Source organism: Rattus norvegicus, chromosome X (genome assembly GCF_021556685.1).
Source record: "Rattus norvegicus strain SHRSP/BbbUtx chromosome X, alternate assembly SHRSP_T2T, whole genome shotgun sequence".
Taxonomy (NCBI): Eukaryota; Metazoa; Chordata; class Mammalia; order Rodentia; family Muridae; genus Rattus; species Rattus norvegicus.
The window spans coordinates 20,396,834-20,415,957 of NC_141554.1; the positions used below are offsets into that span (position 1 = coordinate 20,396,834).

General features: G+C 44.0%; 1 pseudogene; it reads left to right on the forward strand.

The window, feature by feature from the left end:
• The first annotated feature begins 1,328 nt into the window (after positions 1-1,328).
• On the forward strand, positions 1,329-2,933 carry Pkm-ps14 (pyruvate kinase M1/2, pseudogene 14; annotated as a pseudogene).
• Positions 2,934-19,124: the final 16,191 nt, after the last annotated feature.

The window sequence follows — 19,124 nt, forward strand, 5'->3', positions numbered from 1 at the left end:
GTACTTTGTCCGTGTTGAAATTTGCCATGGAGACCAGGCTGGCCTCAAGTTCATGTTAACCCTCTTGCATTTGCCTCTTCCATGGTGTTATTACAGGAGAGCACCATCTCATGTGGTCTCTGATCTCTTTAGCAGGACCACATGGGCTACCATCATGGCTTAGATACAGTGCTTCAAGTCAGTCCAGCCCAACATCTACTCTATAAGCTGCTGGAGCAGCTGGAGGAGTCAGTGCTGCAGAGCCAGATCCAGGAATAAGTCGTTGTTGTTGAGGATGAAAACCTGAAGTGTGGCTTTGACAGAAGTCGGTACCTGCCACCTCAAAACAGTTTTGAGAAGCCTAAGAGCCCCATGGAGGCACCAAAGGGAAACAAGATGATGGCAAAGGACTCTGCAGGTTCCACCGTGTCCTCAGAAAAACTAGAGAAGAGCAGATCCATGAGAAGATGCTTTTTTAAGTAGACTCACGAAATTGAAAGGAAAGATGGTAGAACAGAACCAAGTGAGCAGTGATGCCATGGTTTATGCTATGCTATGCTATGCATATGTTATGCTGTGGCATAAACCATGTGGAGATCGATGATCTGTACTGCTGCTGACTATAAAGGGTAAGGAAGCTTCTTTTCCAGTGGTGTCGATGACTATGGACTCACAGTTGAGAATGAGAGGCATAGAAGGATTCTGTGACAACTTTTCTCCCCATTCCCACCTCACTCCAAAATGAAACTCTTTGAAGAGAATTCCTAAAAATTGTGATAGGGATGATGAAATGTAGCTTTTCACAGTTGATGGCTTCTGGTGGGTTGGGAGGCTAGGGAAAGGACTCAGTGGCCTTTAAGGGACTGGGTACTATGAGTTTGTTCATGCTCCAGTGAGTATATGGGAAACACAAATTGGACTTAGCATTTTTTTCTTCTTTTGTTTTGGTGGAGGTCTTAAGGGAGTGTGTGGACCTGAGAGGACTAAGAAGTAAATGGGGTCAGGGAACATGTTATGTGAAATTTCCAAATAATCAATAAAAGCATTAAGTTTAAATTAAAAAATAGGAAGTTCTTAGAATCTTCAAAAATCAGGAGGGGAAACATTTCCAGAAGACGAGGAAAAGAATGAGACAGGAGAAGTGGAGAAGTGAAAGTGGGAGATGCAGGAAAAAGGGAAAAGGAGGGAGAGGAGAAATGGAGGAAGAAAGACTGTGTATAGGAGGAGGAAGGGGAGAGGTCAAGATTTTTTAATAACAGCAGTGAGGTATCCTTACTCTGCAGATGTCCAATTTAGTTGTCTCAGCAGGATTCAGAGTGTGCCCTACTACACTGAAGACCTCAGGAACCATGCCAAAGCCACACAGCAAACCAAGGACTACCTTCATTCAGACCCAGCAGCTCCATGCAGCCATGACTGACACCTTCCTGGAACACATGTGCCGCCTGGACATTGACTCTGCACCCATCACGGCCCGCAACACTGACATCATGTGTACCATTGGTCCTGCTTCCCGATCTGTGGAGATGCTGAAGGAGATGATTAAGTCTGGAATGAATGTGGCTTGGCTGAATTTCTGCCATAGAATCCATGAGTACCAGGCAGAGACCATCAAGAATGTTTGTGCTTTGCATCTGATCGCATTCTCTACCATCCAGTTTCAGTGGATCTGATACAAAGGGATCCGGATGAGGCATCAAGGATGAGGCACTGCAGAGGTAGAGATGATGAAGGGAGCCTGAACAATGCCTACATGGAGAAGAGTGATGAGAACATCCTGTGGCTGGACTATAAGAACATCTGCAAGGTGTTGGAGGTGGCCAGCAAGATCTACGTGGACGATCGGCTCATCTGACTGCAGATGAAGGAGAAAGATGCTGACTACCTGGTGACAGAGTTAGAGAATGGTGGCTCCTTGGGCAGCAAAAAGGGCATGAACCTGCCTGGTGCTGCTGTGGACCTCCCTGCCATGTCAGGAAAGGACATACAGGATCTGAAGTTTGGAGTGGAGCAAGATGTAGACATGGTGTTTACATCTTTCATCCACAGGCAGCCAGTGTGCATGAGATTAGGAAGGTCCTGGGAGAGAAGGGCAAGAACGTGAAGACCATCTGCAAAATCGAGAACCGTGAAGGTGTCAGCAGGTTTGATGAGATTGTGGAGGCCAGTGATGGGATCATGGTGGCTTATGGCGACCTGGGCACTGAGATTCCTGCAGAGGAGGTCTTTCTGGCTCAGGAAATGCTGATCCGATGACGCACACAAGCCGGGAAGCCTGTCATCTGTGCCACAAGAATGCTGGAGGGCATGACAAGGAAACTGCATGCCACCTGTGCTGAGGGCATTGATGTGGCTAAAACAGTCCTAGATGGAGCAGACTGCATCATGCTATCAGGAGAAACAGCCGAAGGGGCCTACCCGCTGGAGGCTGTTCGCATGCAGCACCTGATTGCCCATGAGGCAGAGGCTGCCATCTACCACTTGCAGTTATTCGAGGAACTTGCTGTCTGGCACCTTATAGAAGCTGCTACGGAGGGTGCCTTGGAGGCCTCCTTCAGGTGCTGCATTGGGGCCAGTATCGTGCTCACCAAGTCCTACAGGAGTGCTCACCAAGTGTCCAGATGCAACCCTTGTGCTCCCATCATTGTTGTGACTAGCAATCCCCAGACTGCTCGCCAGGCCCATCTGTACCTCGGCATCTTCCCTCTGAGGTACAGGATGCCTGGACTGAGGATATTGGCCTTCACATAAACTTGGCCATGAACATTGGCAAGGCCGGAGGCGTCTTCAAGAAGGGAGATGTGGCCATTGTGCTGACCAGGTGGCACCCTGGTTGTGGCTTCACCAACACTGTGCGTATAGTGCCTGTGCCTTCATGGCCCTCTGCTGCCCCTCTTCTAGCCCCTGCCCACTCCCCTCCCCAATCCCACCCATTAGGCCAGCAATGCTTGTAGTGCTCACTCTTGGCCATAGTGTGGCGCTAGTGGGCAGGGACACCAGGGAAGATTAATGCCTGTGAAACCCCGCAACAGAATCCAGCTGTCTGTTATATGGACCTACCCGAGGCAAGGGTGAAGGAGGAATGCAGGAATGGAAACCCTCTGACTTTATCACAAAAGGGTAGCAACATCTCTGTGTACTTTGCTCCTATAAAAAGCTACCCAGCGAATTCCCAGCCTTGGTCTGGACTCAGGAAACAGCAAGAGTAGGGGGTTGGGGGTATGGGGTGTAGGGGTCCAGTGTAGATTACTTTTGGCCTTGGCCCTGACTTGCTTTCTCAACAGCTTTGGCCTCCCCGCACCCACACACAGACAGATCTTGTTCACTCCACTCCTCAGCCACTGCAGACAAGCTCCGCCTTGTATTCTGCAGCATCTCCAAGCCTGTTGCTATAGTGACCACCTGAATGTCAATAAGCAGCAGCTAAAGCAGAAAAGAAAAGGACTTTTTTTTAAAAAAGGGCATTCCCTGAGTGACCTATGTCTTCCAACCAGGTAAGGATGTACCAATAATCTGTTCAACTGTGACATCCTAACAATTAAAACATTCATGAAGTTAGCACACTCATAATAATAACAATCTTGCAACCTTGCCACAGGCTGGGTGTAAAGCTTTCGAAAGCACTGGGCTTTAAAGAACACTTCGTATCTAAACCATAACAGGTCTGTTTTGCCCCTTGCTGCTTTGTGGTTTGGTGAGGTGACGAGTTTTGTACCATGATGTGCTCCCAACAAGATGTTCTACCTCATTTTGGGCTAAAAATAGACAAGGCTAAGGGAGGACAGACTGAAACCTGCGCAACCATAAACACAATTTCCTCGCGTCACGAGGTTTGTCTTTTCTTCTTGTCACAGTGTGGTAAATTCACGAACACTGCTGCCTACTCGAGCCCCGAGACACAGAAGGAAGCCGCTTCTATGTCATTATTTCCCATGGGATGCTGTCTCTGAAATGAAAATCCTGACATTTTCTTGATCATTTTCTGTAAAACCTGAGGTGGTTATTAAGGTCACACACACACACACACACACACACACACACACACACACACACACACACAGTACGTGCACCATGGATACAGCATGAGCCTACCAGTGTATATACACCATGACTTACGAATTATAGGTGTGAGACCCCCACACACACATACATGTGCCATGAGTGATGTTAAAGGTGTGAGACCCCCACATACATGTGCCATGAGTACTGGTATACAGATGTCAGTCCCTCACAGTACATGCATCATGAGGGATGTATTACAAGGTGGCAGTCTCACAGTGCATGCACCCTCAGTGCCCCACCACAGGCCTGAGCCTCCCAGAGTAACTGTAACATGAGTGCTGGGTTAGAGGATCAGCCCATAGGCACGAGGCCCCATGAGTGCTGGGTTAGAGGATCAGCCCATAGGCACGAGGCCCCATGAGTGCTGGGTTAGAGGATCAGCCCATAGGCACGAGGCTCCATGAGTGCTGGGTTAGAGGATCAGCCCATAGGCACGAGGCTCCATGAGTGCTGGGTTAGAGGATCAGCCCATAGGCACGAGGCTCCATGAGTGCTGGGTTAGAGGATCAGCCCATAGGCACGAGGCTCCATGAGTGCTGGGTTAGAGGATCAGCCCATAGGCACGAGGCTCCATGAGTGCTGGGTTAGAGGATCAGCCCATAGGCACGAGGCTCCATGAGTGCTGGGTTAGAGGATCAGCCCATAGGCATGAGTCCCCATGAGTGCTGGGTTACAGGCCTGAACTTCCCATGGCACGTGCACCGTGAGTGCTCAGTCACAGCTGTAAGCCAACGTCAGTATATGCGCCATGAATGCTTGGTTATAGGCATGCATCTCCCAGACACAGTACATGCACCAAGAGTACTGGCTCACTGGTTTGAGCCTTGCACCATACATTCATCATTATTGCTGGTCTGCAGGCATGAGCCTCTCTCTCAGTATGCACTTTCTTAGGGTTTACTGCTGTGAACAGACACCATGACCAAGGCAACTCTTACAAGTAATATTTAATTGGGGCTGGCTTATAGGTTCAGAGGTTCAGTCCCTCATCATCAAGGTGGGAGCATGGCAGTATCTAGGCAGGCTGAGATTTCTACATCTCTATCTGAAGGCTGCTAGTAGAAAACTGACTTCCAGGCAGCTAGCGTGAGGGTCTTAAGCCCATGCCCACAATGACACACCTACTCCAACCAGGGCACACCTCCTACTAGGGCCACTCCCTGGGCCAAGCATATACAAACCATCACATGCACCATATGCTGGGTTGGTAGTATGAGTTCTCCACGGTACATAAATATGTAGTTTTAGATCACAGCCATAAGCCCCCAACTATATATGCACTATGAATGCTATGTTATAACATGAGCCTTACAATACATACTTGATGAATGCTAGCTTATAGGTAAGAGCATTCCAGAGTACATGTTGCATTACTGAGTTACAGACCTAAGCCCACCATGTTACATGTACCATGAATGCTAGGAAATAGGCATGAGCTGCCCACAGTACATGCACCGTGAGGGATGGGCTTTTGGTATGAAACCTCCACAGTGCATTCAATATCAGTGGTTGCAAACAGGTGTCAGCCTCACAGGTACCAAGCACCATCATGAATGCTATGTGACAGCCATGAGACCATCAAGGTTCATGTACCATGAATGCTGGGTTATAAGGCACAAGCCTCCCGCAATACCTGTACCATGAGTTCTGGGTCACTGGGTTTGAGTCTCACACGGAACATTAACATTGAATGCTGTCATAAATGCATGACCCAAAGCGTAAATGCACCATGACTGCTGGGTTAGTGGTGTAAGCCTCTCACAGACTGTAACTCGTGAGTGCTAGGCTACAGGCTTGAGCCCCCTGAAGGACATCCAGATGAGGGCTGCGTTAGAGAAGTGAGCTTTCCACAGTACAAACATGTACGTGCTGCATTACACGTGTACCTCTCCGGAATGCTTGCCCCTTGTCTGCTGGTGTATATGAACAGTATATGAACCACATGGTTGCTGGGTAACAGGCGTAAGCCTCCTTCAGCACTTGAACTATAAAGGGTGGGTTGCAGGCATGATCCGTCCAAACTACTTACACCGCAAATTCACGAATTCTGAGTTAGAATCCTGAGTCTCCCACAGTGCGTTGCGTTGTTATACACATGAGCTTCCGGCAGTGTGTGCAGCATGACTTCTGGGTTACTCGTTCGAGTCTCCTGCAGTACATCCACACTGCTGTAGGCATGAGCTTCGCACAGTATATGCACCAGGAGTGCTGGATTAGTAATGAGTGCTTGGTTACAATGCGTGCATCTTGAGAGCTGGAATCCAGGTATCAGCCTCACACACTACAAGATACAATGAGCGCTGTGCTGTAGCCATAAGGCCAGCACTGTCATACACCATGAGGTCTCTTTTACTGTTATGAGCCCATCCCAGTAACTGTGCAGTGAATGTGGGGTCACAGGCATGAGCATCCCACAATATTTGCACCATGAATGACCAGTTTGAAAATAGCACCATAGATTCACAATAAGTGTCTGGGTTTAGGCATAAGTTCCCCACAGTACATGCACCAAGATGACTGGGTTACCAGTTTGAGTCTTTTACGGCACATTCACAATGGCTGTTGGGTCTGCAACCACCATGGTCAGCTCAGTATCTGTGGGAGGCAAGGTAGTATAGTTGGGTTAAATACTGTTTGCTGGCTAGTGTTGGCTCAAGCTTTGACAGTCTGACCCCGAGTAGTTTATTTCAGGCATATTTAAGCACAGCACAATTTAGCAAAATGTTTCCTGGTGATAATTAATTCAGTCCTCTGTGCACAACAACGCTTAAGCTATGATTACAATAAAAATTCTTTGTAAATAGCAAGTGACATCTTCCTTAATGATAGGTTTGCTGAGGAAAACAAGCATAAGATAAAGAATTGGAGGAGGATCCAGAGTGGCCTGGACCACACAGATAGTGCAAGAGTCACTGAAGGCCATGTCTGCTCCAATCTTTCTGTGCAGAAAACAGCAACATCTCTGCCTTTGAAGAGACAGCCCTGTGTGTTAAACATTCCTGGTTCCCCTAGTGCTTTTCTATGCACACAGGAACCTCTGTGCCTACCACACATACGCACATGGTTTCTGAGTTACAGGCCTGTGTCTTCAATAGTGCATGAACCATGTGCTGGGTTACAGCCATCAATCAGCTTCCCACAGTGCCTGCATCAGGACTGCAGGGTTCTAACTGCTACCATCTAACAGCATAGACAGTCAATGTTGGGTTACAGACTTGAGTCTCCCACGCAACATGCTCTGTGAGTGTTGGGTTACAAGCATGAACCTGACACAGTACATGCACCATGGTTGCTGCTTTACAGGTGAGAGTCTCTGTAATACACCCAGCCCCAGCGCTGGGTTACATTCAGAAGCACTCCACACGACGTGTACTGTGAATGTTCAATGGTCAGCATTAGCCTGTCAGAGTACATTCACCATGAGCGCTGGGATAGAAGTGTCGGCCTCATACACTGCATGCACCATGACTGCTGTGGTATCTAAACACTGTACCCATCCCATGAACCCTGATTTCTGGGTTACAGGCTTGAGTTTCACACAGTACATTCACAATGACTCCTGGGTTATACATACGAGCCCCCAACAGTACCTGCCCCATGATTCCTGAGTTGCAGGCATCAGGCCACCACAGTGCTTGCACCATGAGTGCTGGGTTGTTGTTTGAGTCTTGTACAGTACATTCACACGAGTGCTGGGGTGTAGGCAAGAGTCACCCACAGAGCATGCACCTTGGGTGCTGGGTTACGGGTCTGAGGCTCCCAAAGTACATGTACCATGAGTGCTGTGTCTTATGCATGAACCTTCCACAGTATCTGTACCATGCTGCTGGGTAACAGGCCCCAGCGTCCCACAGTACATGCACCACAAATGCTGGGTTATAATTATGAGCCTCCCACAATACATACAACATGAGTTCTGGGTTAAAGTCATGAATCTCCCACTGTACATGTACTGGGAATAATGGGATACAGGTGTAAGCCTCCCATACTACATGTACCATGAGTGCTAGCTTACAACCATGAGCACCCCAAAAATACATACATCATGATTTCTGGGTAATAGCCATGAGACCAGAAATTCATGATAGTACACGTATCATGAATTCTTGGTTATAGATGTAAGCCTCGCACAGTCCATGCACCATGAGTGTTATATTACATACCCACAGGGCTCCTGGACCATCCCTCATCCCCACTCATGGACTGAGTCGGCTGACAATCCACAAGAGCAGGAAGAACCATGAATCATCACTTCTGTAACAGTACAGAACTGCACCGGTGCATTGGTGTCACAGAATTTTTGCTATCGTGACAGTACTGCCATTTTCAATGTGTTTTTAACAATCCATATCTCTTAGGAGCATATGTGCTGTTGCTCCGATGCAAGCAACTTCTGAGTTGTACAAATGAACTAGTACGATTTTGTTGTAAATAGATCCTTAAGTGGAAATTTCTGGTTTCTTTGGAAACTCGGTTGTGTCACGTGATGTTATTTGGAAGCTGTCTAGTGAGAGGATGTTTTGTTGAAGCAGATACTTGAGAGGGTGTTTATTCTGAAGCAAACTCATGTAAGGGCATAGGATGTTTTGCTGGAGTGGATGCTTGAGAGGGTGCATGTTGTTTAGAATGAATATACATGTAAGCCCACAGGAGTTGAGAGGATGCGCTAACACTGATACACTGTGCAACACTTCGCAGGGCTTCATTGACCACTCTCTTGTATTCCTGAGCCTTGAGACACTTGGATCTTCAGTAGCCCCATGCAACTGGGTCTTCCGAGAGAAATGCACAAAAGTACTTCTCATGCTATTCCAACAGACCATTGTAGCGTCTTCCAGATTGAGTCTGTGCTACTGATTCGTGGTTCATGTTTGCTATTGGACTGGACCGCCCCTACTGATTTGTGTTTGGCGTTTGCTGTTGAACTGGGCTACTGAGATCCTGACAATGAAGATTGCAATTGCCCCCAAAGAACCACTTCTAAACAGGTACAGAACCCTACCTTTGGTCAGTGGGCTAGAAGGGAGGCAGGTAGAAGTGCTTAAGAACCCTAAATAAAGTAGGATTTGAAAATCTAAGCCTACAGGATCCCATTCTTGTTCAATCAGGATGCAACAATACTAATCTCATGTGTTCTTCTTCCTTCAGATCAGTCATATATTCCATACATACAGTTTTTAGCAAAAACAGCATCATGAGGTGTTTTATCCACACGTACATGTCTTTTTCTAAAGAAGTCACTGCTGCCTCAGTAATAGACGTATTTGCTGTGCTCTCCTGTCAAATTCTTGTTTAATCGGTCTCTTTAGGTAGTCTAGCAGCAATTATCCCATGCGTCCTGCATTCTTGTAAATCAACCACCTCTCTGTGACAACCTAGCTCTTCGAGGATCATTCATATAAGATTTTGTGGTTCTAAATGTGCTACGATTTTCAACGTTTTTTTTTTCAATCCAGGTCCTTTAGAAATGTATATGATGCCTTTCTGATGCAGGGCACATTGGAGTTGTAGAAGCAACACAGTTCACTTTGCTCTAAAGGAAATAGAGATTTCGCTGTGGTAGGGGTGCATAGGTTTATGCAACTACGCCATTGTGAGGTGTTTTAGTCAAATGTTTATGTTTTTCAATGACGTACTTGTGTGGGGCTTCAGTTACTGATGTGTATGCTGGGCTCTCCTGTTTCGTCTTTGCTCCGTCAGTGCATGGTACAATAACACTCATGTTCTCTGCTTCTCTGTAAATCAATCAGCACTCCCGTTACAGTTCGTTTCTGCGAGATGGAGCTGTACAACAAAGGTCTTGCTGTTGTAAAAGTACTAACATATTCACTGTGTCCTTAACAATGCTGGGAGACGTAGGAACATAGATGCTGCTGTTCTGATTCAAGAAACATCCAAGTTGTACAAATGAACTCCTAAGCTTTCTTGTAAACTAGGTTTAGATTGTGCTGTAACAGTAGTACGTGGGTATGAGCAAATATGCCATGTGTGATATTTTAGTCAAATATGCATGTGTCTTCCAAGCACCCCTCTGTGTACTGCTTCATATATATGCACATGAGTGCTGCTCTCCTATTCCTTTCCTGATTTACCATTGTCAAGGCACACGGCTATACTGATATTCTCATCTGTTCTCCTTTCCAGTATATCTATCGCCACTTCTGTTGCAGAACAGAATCATTTTGTTGTGTTGGTGCGACCAAGTTCTTGCAATTATAATATCATGACGATTTTCATTGTGTTTTGCTTAGCATCTGAGAAACTTGGAGACATAGGCACTGTTGTTTGGATTCAAAAACTTCCAAGTTGTATGACTTCTGTTGTAAATGGAGTTCAGAGATCACCGCAGTAAAGGCACATTGGCATATGCGAGTATGGCGTTGTGCCCTATTTTAGTCAAATATGCACTTGTTTATCAAAGATGCCACTGCGCGCTACTTCCGTCATAGATGTGTGTGCTGTGCTCGCCTATTTTGTTCTTGTTCAGTGTTGATAATAATCTCACGTGTTTGCTTTTCTGTATAAAAGTCACCACTTTACTACAGTACATCACTGTGACATTTGTCAATATAACAGCGTTCTTGCTGCTGTAAAAGTACTATAATTTTCACTATGTTTCAACAATCCTGGTCTCCTTAGAAACTCATGCAGTGCTGTTAAACAAGCACCTTCAACATTTTAGAAATGATCCCATTTGCTTTGTCGTAAAAAGTATTTAGATATCTATGCAGTAGTAGTATATTGGTATGGGCAAGCATGGCCTTGTGTGATATTTTAATATCATATGCATGTGTTTTCCAAGAATACTACTGTGTACTGCTTCAGTAAACATTCTCCTGACAGAGACAAAACCAGACACCACCCCCCAGACCTGTAATCATCCCAATTCCATATGCCTAGATGCCACCATTAAAACATATTCGATAATAGCCAAGACAATGTGTCCCCACCGGAGCTCAATCATCCTACCATAGCAGGTCCTGAATATTCCAACATAGTTGAAAACCAAGAAAATGACTTCAAAACAACCTTACGAAGATGATAGAACCCTTAAAGGGGAAATGGTTAAATCCCTTAAAGAAATCCAGGAAAGCACAGAGAGTGCAGAAGAAATGACCAGCACTGTTCAAGACTTGAAGATGGCAGTAGACTTTCTGTGAGAAAAACCATACCCGGGGAATTCTGGAAGTGAAAAACTTGGGAAGTTGAATGAGAACTACAGAGGCAAGCTTCACCAACAGCTTGCTAGAGACAAAAGAAAGAAGAATAGTCATTGAAAAAGAGAAAAGAAATGGATACATTCATCAAAGAAAATGTTTAAAACTCCTTACACAAAGTATCCACGATATCTGGGAATGAATGAAAAGACTCTATCTTGGATAAGAAGAATAGAGAAAAGAGAAGAAGCTCAGCTCAAAAACCCAGATGTTTTCAACAAAATCCTAGAAAACATTTTTTTTCTAACCTAAAGGAGGATATGCCTATAACGGATCTGCACAAGAAGCATACAGATCACCAAATAGATTGTACGGGAAAAGAAAGTCCCCTGGGCACATAATAATCAAAACATTAAACACACAGAACAAATAGTGTTAAAAGTTTCAAAGGGGAAAAAAACCAAGCAACATATAAAGGCAGACCTAGTAGAACTACACTTGACTTCTCAATGGAGACTCTAAAAGGCAAAATGGTCTGAATAGATGTACTATGGCTCTAAGACAGCACAGATGTCAGCCCAGACTACTATACCCAGCAATATTTCTAATCACCACTGATGGTAAAAGTAAGCTAATTCATGATAGTTTTCACTAGGGAACTCTTACAGCTGATAAACATTTCCAGCAAAGTGATTGAATACACAATTAGCTCACAGAAAGCAGAAACCCTCCTATATACAAAGGACAAACAGACTGAGAAAGAAGTCAGGGAAATAACACCTTTCACACTAGCATCAAATAATATAAAAAACCTTGGGGTAACTCTAACCAAGTAAGTGAAAGACTTGAATGATAAAAACTTCAAGTCTTTGAAAGAAGATACTAGAAGATGGAAAGATTTCCCATGCTCCAGGATCTGTGAGATTAACATAGTAAAAATGACCATCGCACCAAAAATAATCTACAGGTTCAAGGACAATCTACAGACAATTAACATCACACACTGGGTAACTGAAGCAATCCTGAACAATAAAGGAACTGTGGGAGGTCTCACCATTCCTGACCTCAAGTTAAACTACAGCGTTCCAGTAATGAAGACAAAGTGATATTGGCACAGAAACAGACAGGTTGATCAATGGAATCAAATTGAAGACCCAGACATAAATCCACTCACATATGGACACTTGATTTTTTATTTTTTATTTTTTTAGGTTTTGTTGTTTTGACACTTGATTTTTTAAATAAATATGCACCAGAAAAAAGGGAACTTCAATAATTGGTACTAGGTATCTGCATGTAGAAGAATGAAAATAAATCAGTGCAAATCACCCTGCACAAAACTCAATGCCAAGGGCTGGAGATCTGGCTCAGTGGTTAAGAGCACTGACTGCTCTTCCAGAGGTCCTGAGTTCAATTCCCAGCAACCACATGGTGGCTCACAACCATCTGTAATGGGATCTGATGCCCTCTTCTAGTGTGTCTGAAGACAGCTACAGTGTTCTTACATATAATAAATAAATCTTTAAAAAAAAACTCAATGCCAAACGGATCAAAGACCTCAACATAAAAACCAGGTACACTGAAACCTGATAGAAAAGAAAGTGGGGAATAGCCTTAAACTCATTGTTACAGGCAGCAATAATGAGACCTTGTGAAACTGAAAAACTTCTGTAAGACAAAGGACACCGTCATTTAAACCATAACAGCATCCTACAGAATGGGAAAAAATTTTACCAACTCCAAATCCAATAAAGGTCTAATATCCAAAATATATAAAGAACTCAAAAACTAAATATCAAAAAGCCAAATAATCCAATTTTTAAAATGTGATACAAATATAAACAGGTAATTCTCAATTACAGTAAACTCGGATGGCTGAGAAGCACCTAAAGAAATGTTCAACATCTTTAGTCATCAGGGAAAAGCAAATCAAAAGTACCCTGAGATTTCACCTCACCCCAGTCAGAATGACTAAGATCAAACACAAGTGACAGTTTCATGCTGGAAAGGATGCGGAGCAAAGGAAACACTCATCCATTGCTGGTGGGAGTGCAAACTTGTACCTGGTGGGAGTGCAAACTTGTACAAACACTTTGTAAATCAGTGTGGCAGTTCCTCAAGAAGATGAGAATCAGTCTTCCTCAATATCCAGCTATGCAACTCTCGGTCATATATGTAAAGGATGCTTCGTCCTACCACAAGGACTCTTGTTCAACCATGTTCATTGCTGCTATATCCATAATAGCCAGAAATTGGAAACAACTTAGATGTCCCCCCAACAGCATAATTGATAAAACGTTGTACATTTACACAAAGGAATAATTACTTGGCTGTTAAAAATTGATCATGAAATTTTCAGGCAAATGGATGGAACTAGGAAAATATCAGACTGAATGAGATAAACAAGACCCAGAAAGATACATATGATATATATTCGCTTCTCTCTGGGCATTATCTGTTAATTAAATGATAACCAAACTACAACTCTTAGACCGAGAGAGGTTAGACATAAAGGAATGGACTAAGGGTATCTACATGTATATTATAGCTTTCAGTTTAGTATTTTTATGGAACTCCTGAGTGAATAAACAGTGGGTCTCTGATTCTTGTGCCTTCTCATGAAGCTCTTTTCTTTCTGTTGGTTTGCCTTGTTCACATTTGATGTAATGGTTTTGGTTTTATCCTATTCTAGGTTATTTTGGTACATTTTGTTGTTATCTCTTAGAAGCCTGTTCTTTTCTAATGAAAGACAGAAAGGGAGTGGATCCAGAGGGGAGAGAAGGTGGGGAGGAGCAGGAAGGAGTAGAAGGAGGGGAAACTGTAATCAAATATTGTTTTAGAAAATATATAGTTCAAAAATTTTTAAAAAGAATATATATATAATTCAACCACATGCCCTAAATTTTCTTCAATCAGAGATAATGTCAAATAACTTGTGCCTGAAGGAATCCTTTTACATCTCCTCTGGGATGAAGCTGCAATATTTTGTGGCCCCAGAGATTCCTCCATAAGTACTTTTGAAATACTCTCCATTTCCTTCCATTTGGTGGAAGCTTCACGTTCCATCAGCACGAATGATATCTGGTCATATAAAATCAGAGATCCCAGCCCTCTTCATTCCAATATTTTTTCACTCAAATTTGGAAATCTACCTTTCTTTTTTCATTGATACTGAAAACAATCATCCTCCCATTCAACCTGTGACAATCAGTTCGTCCCTTTAATTCCGAACATGACTGCACAGAGAGGGGGAGGGAGAGAGGGAGGGAGAAGAAAGAGAATTTTCATAGGGAGCAGAACTCTGTAGAACAGCACCAATATTTACCTAACACCTTGACACAAGAGAATCCTTTTGCGTACCGAGTTTGTCTGTCAGCTTGATAGGGTAGCTACAACCTGTCTCAACAGAAAAACTAAAAGTCCACATCTGTCTGGGTTGCTTTTCTTTTGTCCACTTGACACAAGCTAGAGTTATCTAAGAGTCAGGAGAATGTGAAGATGATTCCAGAGGATTGGCCTGTAGGCAAATCTATGAAGAATTTTCTTAGTGAGTGATATGGGACAGCTCAGCCCACTGAGGACTGGTGGTCGCAGATGCTGGAGGAAAACAGTCTAAGCAAACCATGAGGAATAACCCAGTAAGAAAGTTCTGTTACAAGAGTCTGTCAGACATACAATGGTTGTAGTTTCTGGGCTTCATGTAGAACTGCCCACTCAGGGATTACCTCAGCTATCAAACCTAAGGATTGAGGGGGGTAGCTGAAGCCACAATGAAGGCACAAGTACTTGGGTGCTCTACATATGAACCTAGTTTTTCAACTTGCCCTAACTTCTGGTTGTTGAGGAGTCCCTCAAAAAAGAAGCTACAGCAGATACAAAGGGAAGCGGGAGTGTTTCTTCAAGAAAAGACAAAGTGCCTTGATCCAACTTTCCCAGAAGGACCAAGAAATTAGAGCAGACAGTATCACTGAACTACTCGGAGAAAGTGGGTGGGGAAAATGAGGTAGGAATGGATGTGCTAGCCTAGGCTCCTGGAGCAGGAAGTACTTCAGAGCGGTGGTGTGGTCCTTGAATGTTCCCATCTAAATTGGCATCTTTGCTCTAAATTGGCATAGTACTGGCTACTCCAGAATCCCCCTAAGCTTACCTGGGTTTTTCCTCATGTCCAAGTTCCGTCATTCCACCCACTACTGGACAGCCATTAGTCTAAATAGACTATATGCTATAGCTCGCCGTTCAAATCCTTATTCCTTAGTCTCATTTTTACACAGGGACTCTATCTTGGGATTTATCTGCAAGATCCTTATGACATTTAAATAGCTTCTGAAGGAATTATTAAAGCTCTTTGTATGTGCTTTTTCTGTAAAGACCCAAGAGGTCTAAAATCCTTTTAACAATATTAATAAAGAACACGCATATGATTAGAATTTATATGCATCCCAAGTAACTAAGCAACTGCAAGAAGAAAGGCCCAGCTACCCTAGTCACGTGTTACAGCAATGATTCTCTTTTTTGTCTAGGTTTTCTGTCCAGAGCACAGCTCTCACAACGTTGCCCTTATCAAAGTGACAGTTCTTCTGGCAGGAAGAGCATCCAGAACATTGGGCCCCACAACAATCCTTTCCCCGAATCTTCTATTGGAGTTTTCTTTGTTCCTTTTTAAAGGTCAATTTGCTGTTTTTTTAAAATAATGGTTATATTAAAATATAAAGCAATAATTTTGCTCATACCTTCATACAAGTATGTATGCAAGTGTGTATGTGAGTTTGCTCTGTGTGTGTATGTATTTGTGTTTGCTGTGTGTGTGTTTGTGTGTGTGTTTGTGTGTGTATGTTTGTGTGTAGTGAGCTTTCTCTTTGGAATGCATGTGAAGGACAAAAGCTGATACTATCATGTCCTATCATATATCATATCATGTACTATCATATATTGTTTCTTGGCAATATTTTTTGTCACAGTTCAGGTTAGAAGGACTAAATACCAAGTCGCCACGATCTGCTTGCCCCCTGCTCTCACTTCTGGATTACAGGCTTGTGCTGTCATGCCTGGCTTTTACCTACATGCATAATGATCATCTAAACTCGGTGGTCATGATAGCCAGGCAAGCACATTAGCTACTAACCCATCTCTCTCCCAGGCCCTAAATGTGTTCGTGCCATTTCCTCTATCACTCTCATAAACCCATTTTCTTGGTTAGAGTTTTATTGCTGTGAACAGACACCATGGCCAGGGCAGCTCTGATAAGGGCAACATTTAACTGGGGCTGACTTACAGGTTCAGAGAGTCAGTCCAGTATCATCCATCATATTGCAGGAATAATGGCAGCATCCAGGCAGGCATGGTGCAGGAGGAGCTGAGAGTTCTACATCTTCATCTGAAGGCTGCTAGCAGAATACGGACCTCCAGGCAGCTAGGGTGAGGGTCTTAAGCCCATGCCAACACCTACTCCAACAAGGCCAAACCTCATAATAGTGAAGCAAACCATCACATTCCACTCCCCGGCCTCCACAGACTTGAACAAACACATGAGTCTATGGAGCCCATACCTACCCATAGCATAAGAAAAATATATTTAGTTCAACTTCCAAGTGCCAATAGTCTATAGCAGTGTCAACAATGTCAAAAGTCCAAAGTTCAGGGTCTTCTCTGAGATTCTTCCAATCACTTAACTGTAATCCCCAAAGCATGACAGGAAACCAGCTGGGTAAACTGCAAACTCTGCATCTCCGTGTCTGATGTCAAAGCGGTCTTCAGATTTCCAACCCCTTTTTCATCTCTGTTGAGTGCAGCAGACTTCTTTCTCCTGTCCTGGTTGTACTCCCTGTTAGCAGCTTTCCACAGCAGCTAGCCCATGCTTGTGGCACCCCGAATATCCTAGGTCTCCAAGGCAACTTCAATGTTACAGCCTGGGATATCTAGGATCCATACATGATCTTCTGGACCCCACATAAGGGCTGTTGTCACTTCTCCAGCTCTGCCCTCTGCAGCACGCTAAGCTCAGGTTGATCCACTCCACTGCCGCTGTTGTTCTTGGTGATCATCCCATGGGTACTGGCATCTTCAATATACTGGGGTCTTCTGCTGTAACTAGGCTTCACCAGTAGCCTCTCATAGGCTCTCTTCATGGTGCCAAGTCTCAACTACTTTGCATGACCCCTTCAGTCCTGGCCCATAAACCACAGCTGAGGCTGCACCTTCACCAATAGCCTTCCATGGCCTTGCACAGGGCCAAGCCTCAGCTGCTCTTCATGTCCCATTCATGCCTTCAAAACCAATACCACTTGGGTGACTCTTACACATTACCAAGTACAACTGCAGCACAAAGTACAACCTTGGCTATCTCTGGAACACAGCTTCTTTGTGGTCTCAGAAAACACTTCCCAGAGATTACACCTCAGTGATGCTGGATTCTTCTTAATCACCACTAATTTCCTAGCTCCAGCTGACCAGCATCAATTGTCCCAGGAGTCCTTCCTATTTTTTCACTCTAAAGCCAGAGCCACATGGCCAAAGCTGTCCAGGTCTGCTGCTTTCAGTAACTAGAACAGGACCCCCTTGGTCTATTACATTCTCACCAGCTTTCTGTTTTCCAACTCCTTCACTGCCTAAGCTTGGCTGTCCTGGATCTTGCTCTGTAGATTAACCTTGAACTCAGAGATCTGCATGCCTGTCTCCCGGGATTAAATATGTGTACCATCACACCTGGCCTTAAACTTTCCTTCACCTTGAACTTGCTCTGTCTCAGGCTGGCCTTGAACTCAGAGATCTGCTTGGCTTTATCTCCTGGGATTAAAGATGTGTACCACCATGCCTAGATCTAAACTTAGCTGGGTAGGATCTTGCCACAAATTTCCCACTCCCTTAATCTGCTATCTTCTAAAACATAGGGTTCAGCCCCACTTCACTTTCTGGTGCCCCTTTAACTGAACTCTTGAACCATATATCTTGTATATTTCCCTCTCAACTTGCTGCTTTTCATTAAAAGGCTCCTCATAAGGCAGAATTTTAGTAACTACACAAAAGAATTTATACCAGGATGTTCTGACACTTTCTGTTCCAAAGCAATTAATCTAATAAATTTCTTCACCTTAGTTTCAGGCAGACTCTTCAGACAATGTCCAAAAGAAGCCACATTCTTCACAAAAATGCCACAAAAACAGTCTCTATGCCACATACAGAAATTCTTCTCCTTTGAAACCTCTTGGGCCAGCTCTGCACAGTTCAAGCTACTCACAGAAACAAAATCTTCCATATCTCTTTTAGGACAACCCATTAAGCCACACTGAAAGCATTCCAATGCTTTCCAAATCCAAAGTCCCCAAATCCACACTCTTCCAAACAAAGACATGGTCAGGCCTATCACAGCAATACCCCACTCCTGGTACCAACTTCTGTCTTACTTAGGGTTTTACTACTGTGAACAGGACATAACCAAGGCAACTCTTACAAGGACTGGCTTATAGGTTCAGAAGTTCAGTCCATTATCATCGATGTAGGAACATAGCAGCACCCAGACAGGCATGGTGCAGGAGGAGCTGAGGGTTCTACATCCTCATCTGGAAGTTCCTAGGCAGCTAGGATGAGGGTCTTAAGCCCACACCCGTAGTGACACACCTACTCCTATAAGACCATACCACGTAATAGTCCCACTCCCTGGGCCAAGCATATAGAAAACATCACACCCATTATTTTAAAATTAATTCTTATTAAAACTTTTACAGTAAACTGAACACTCATAAACTATTCAATAGAATTTACTCAAATCTCTTCTTTCTCATTTCGTGTTAAGAGTCCTTGTTCCCCCTCGGAATGCTCTGAAGTGTCACCTGTACAACTTATGTTTAGTTTTGTGATCTGGTCTTTGAAGTTCTCACCAGGCTGTCCTATTGATGTTTGCTTATAGGATTTTAAGGTTTCCCTGGCCTG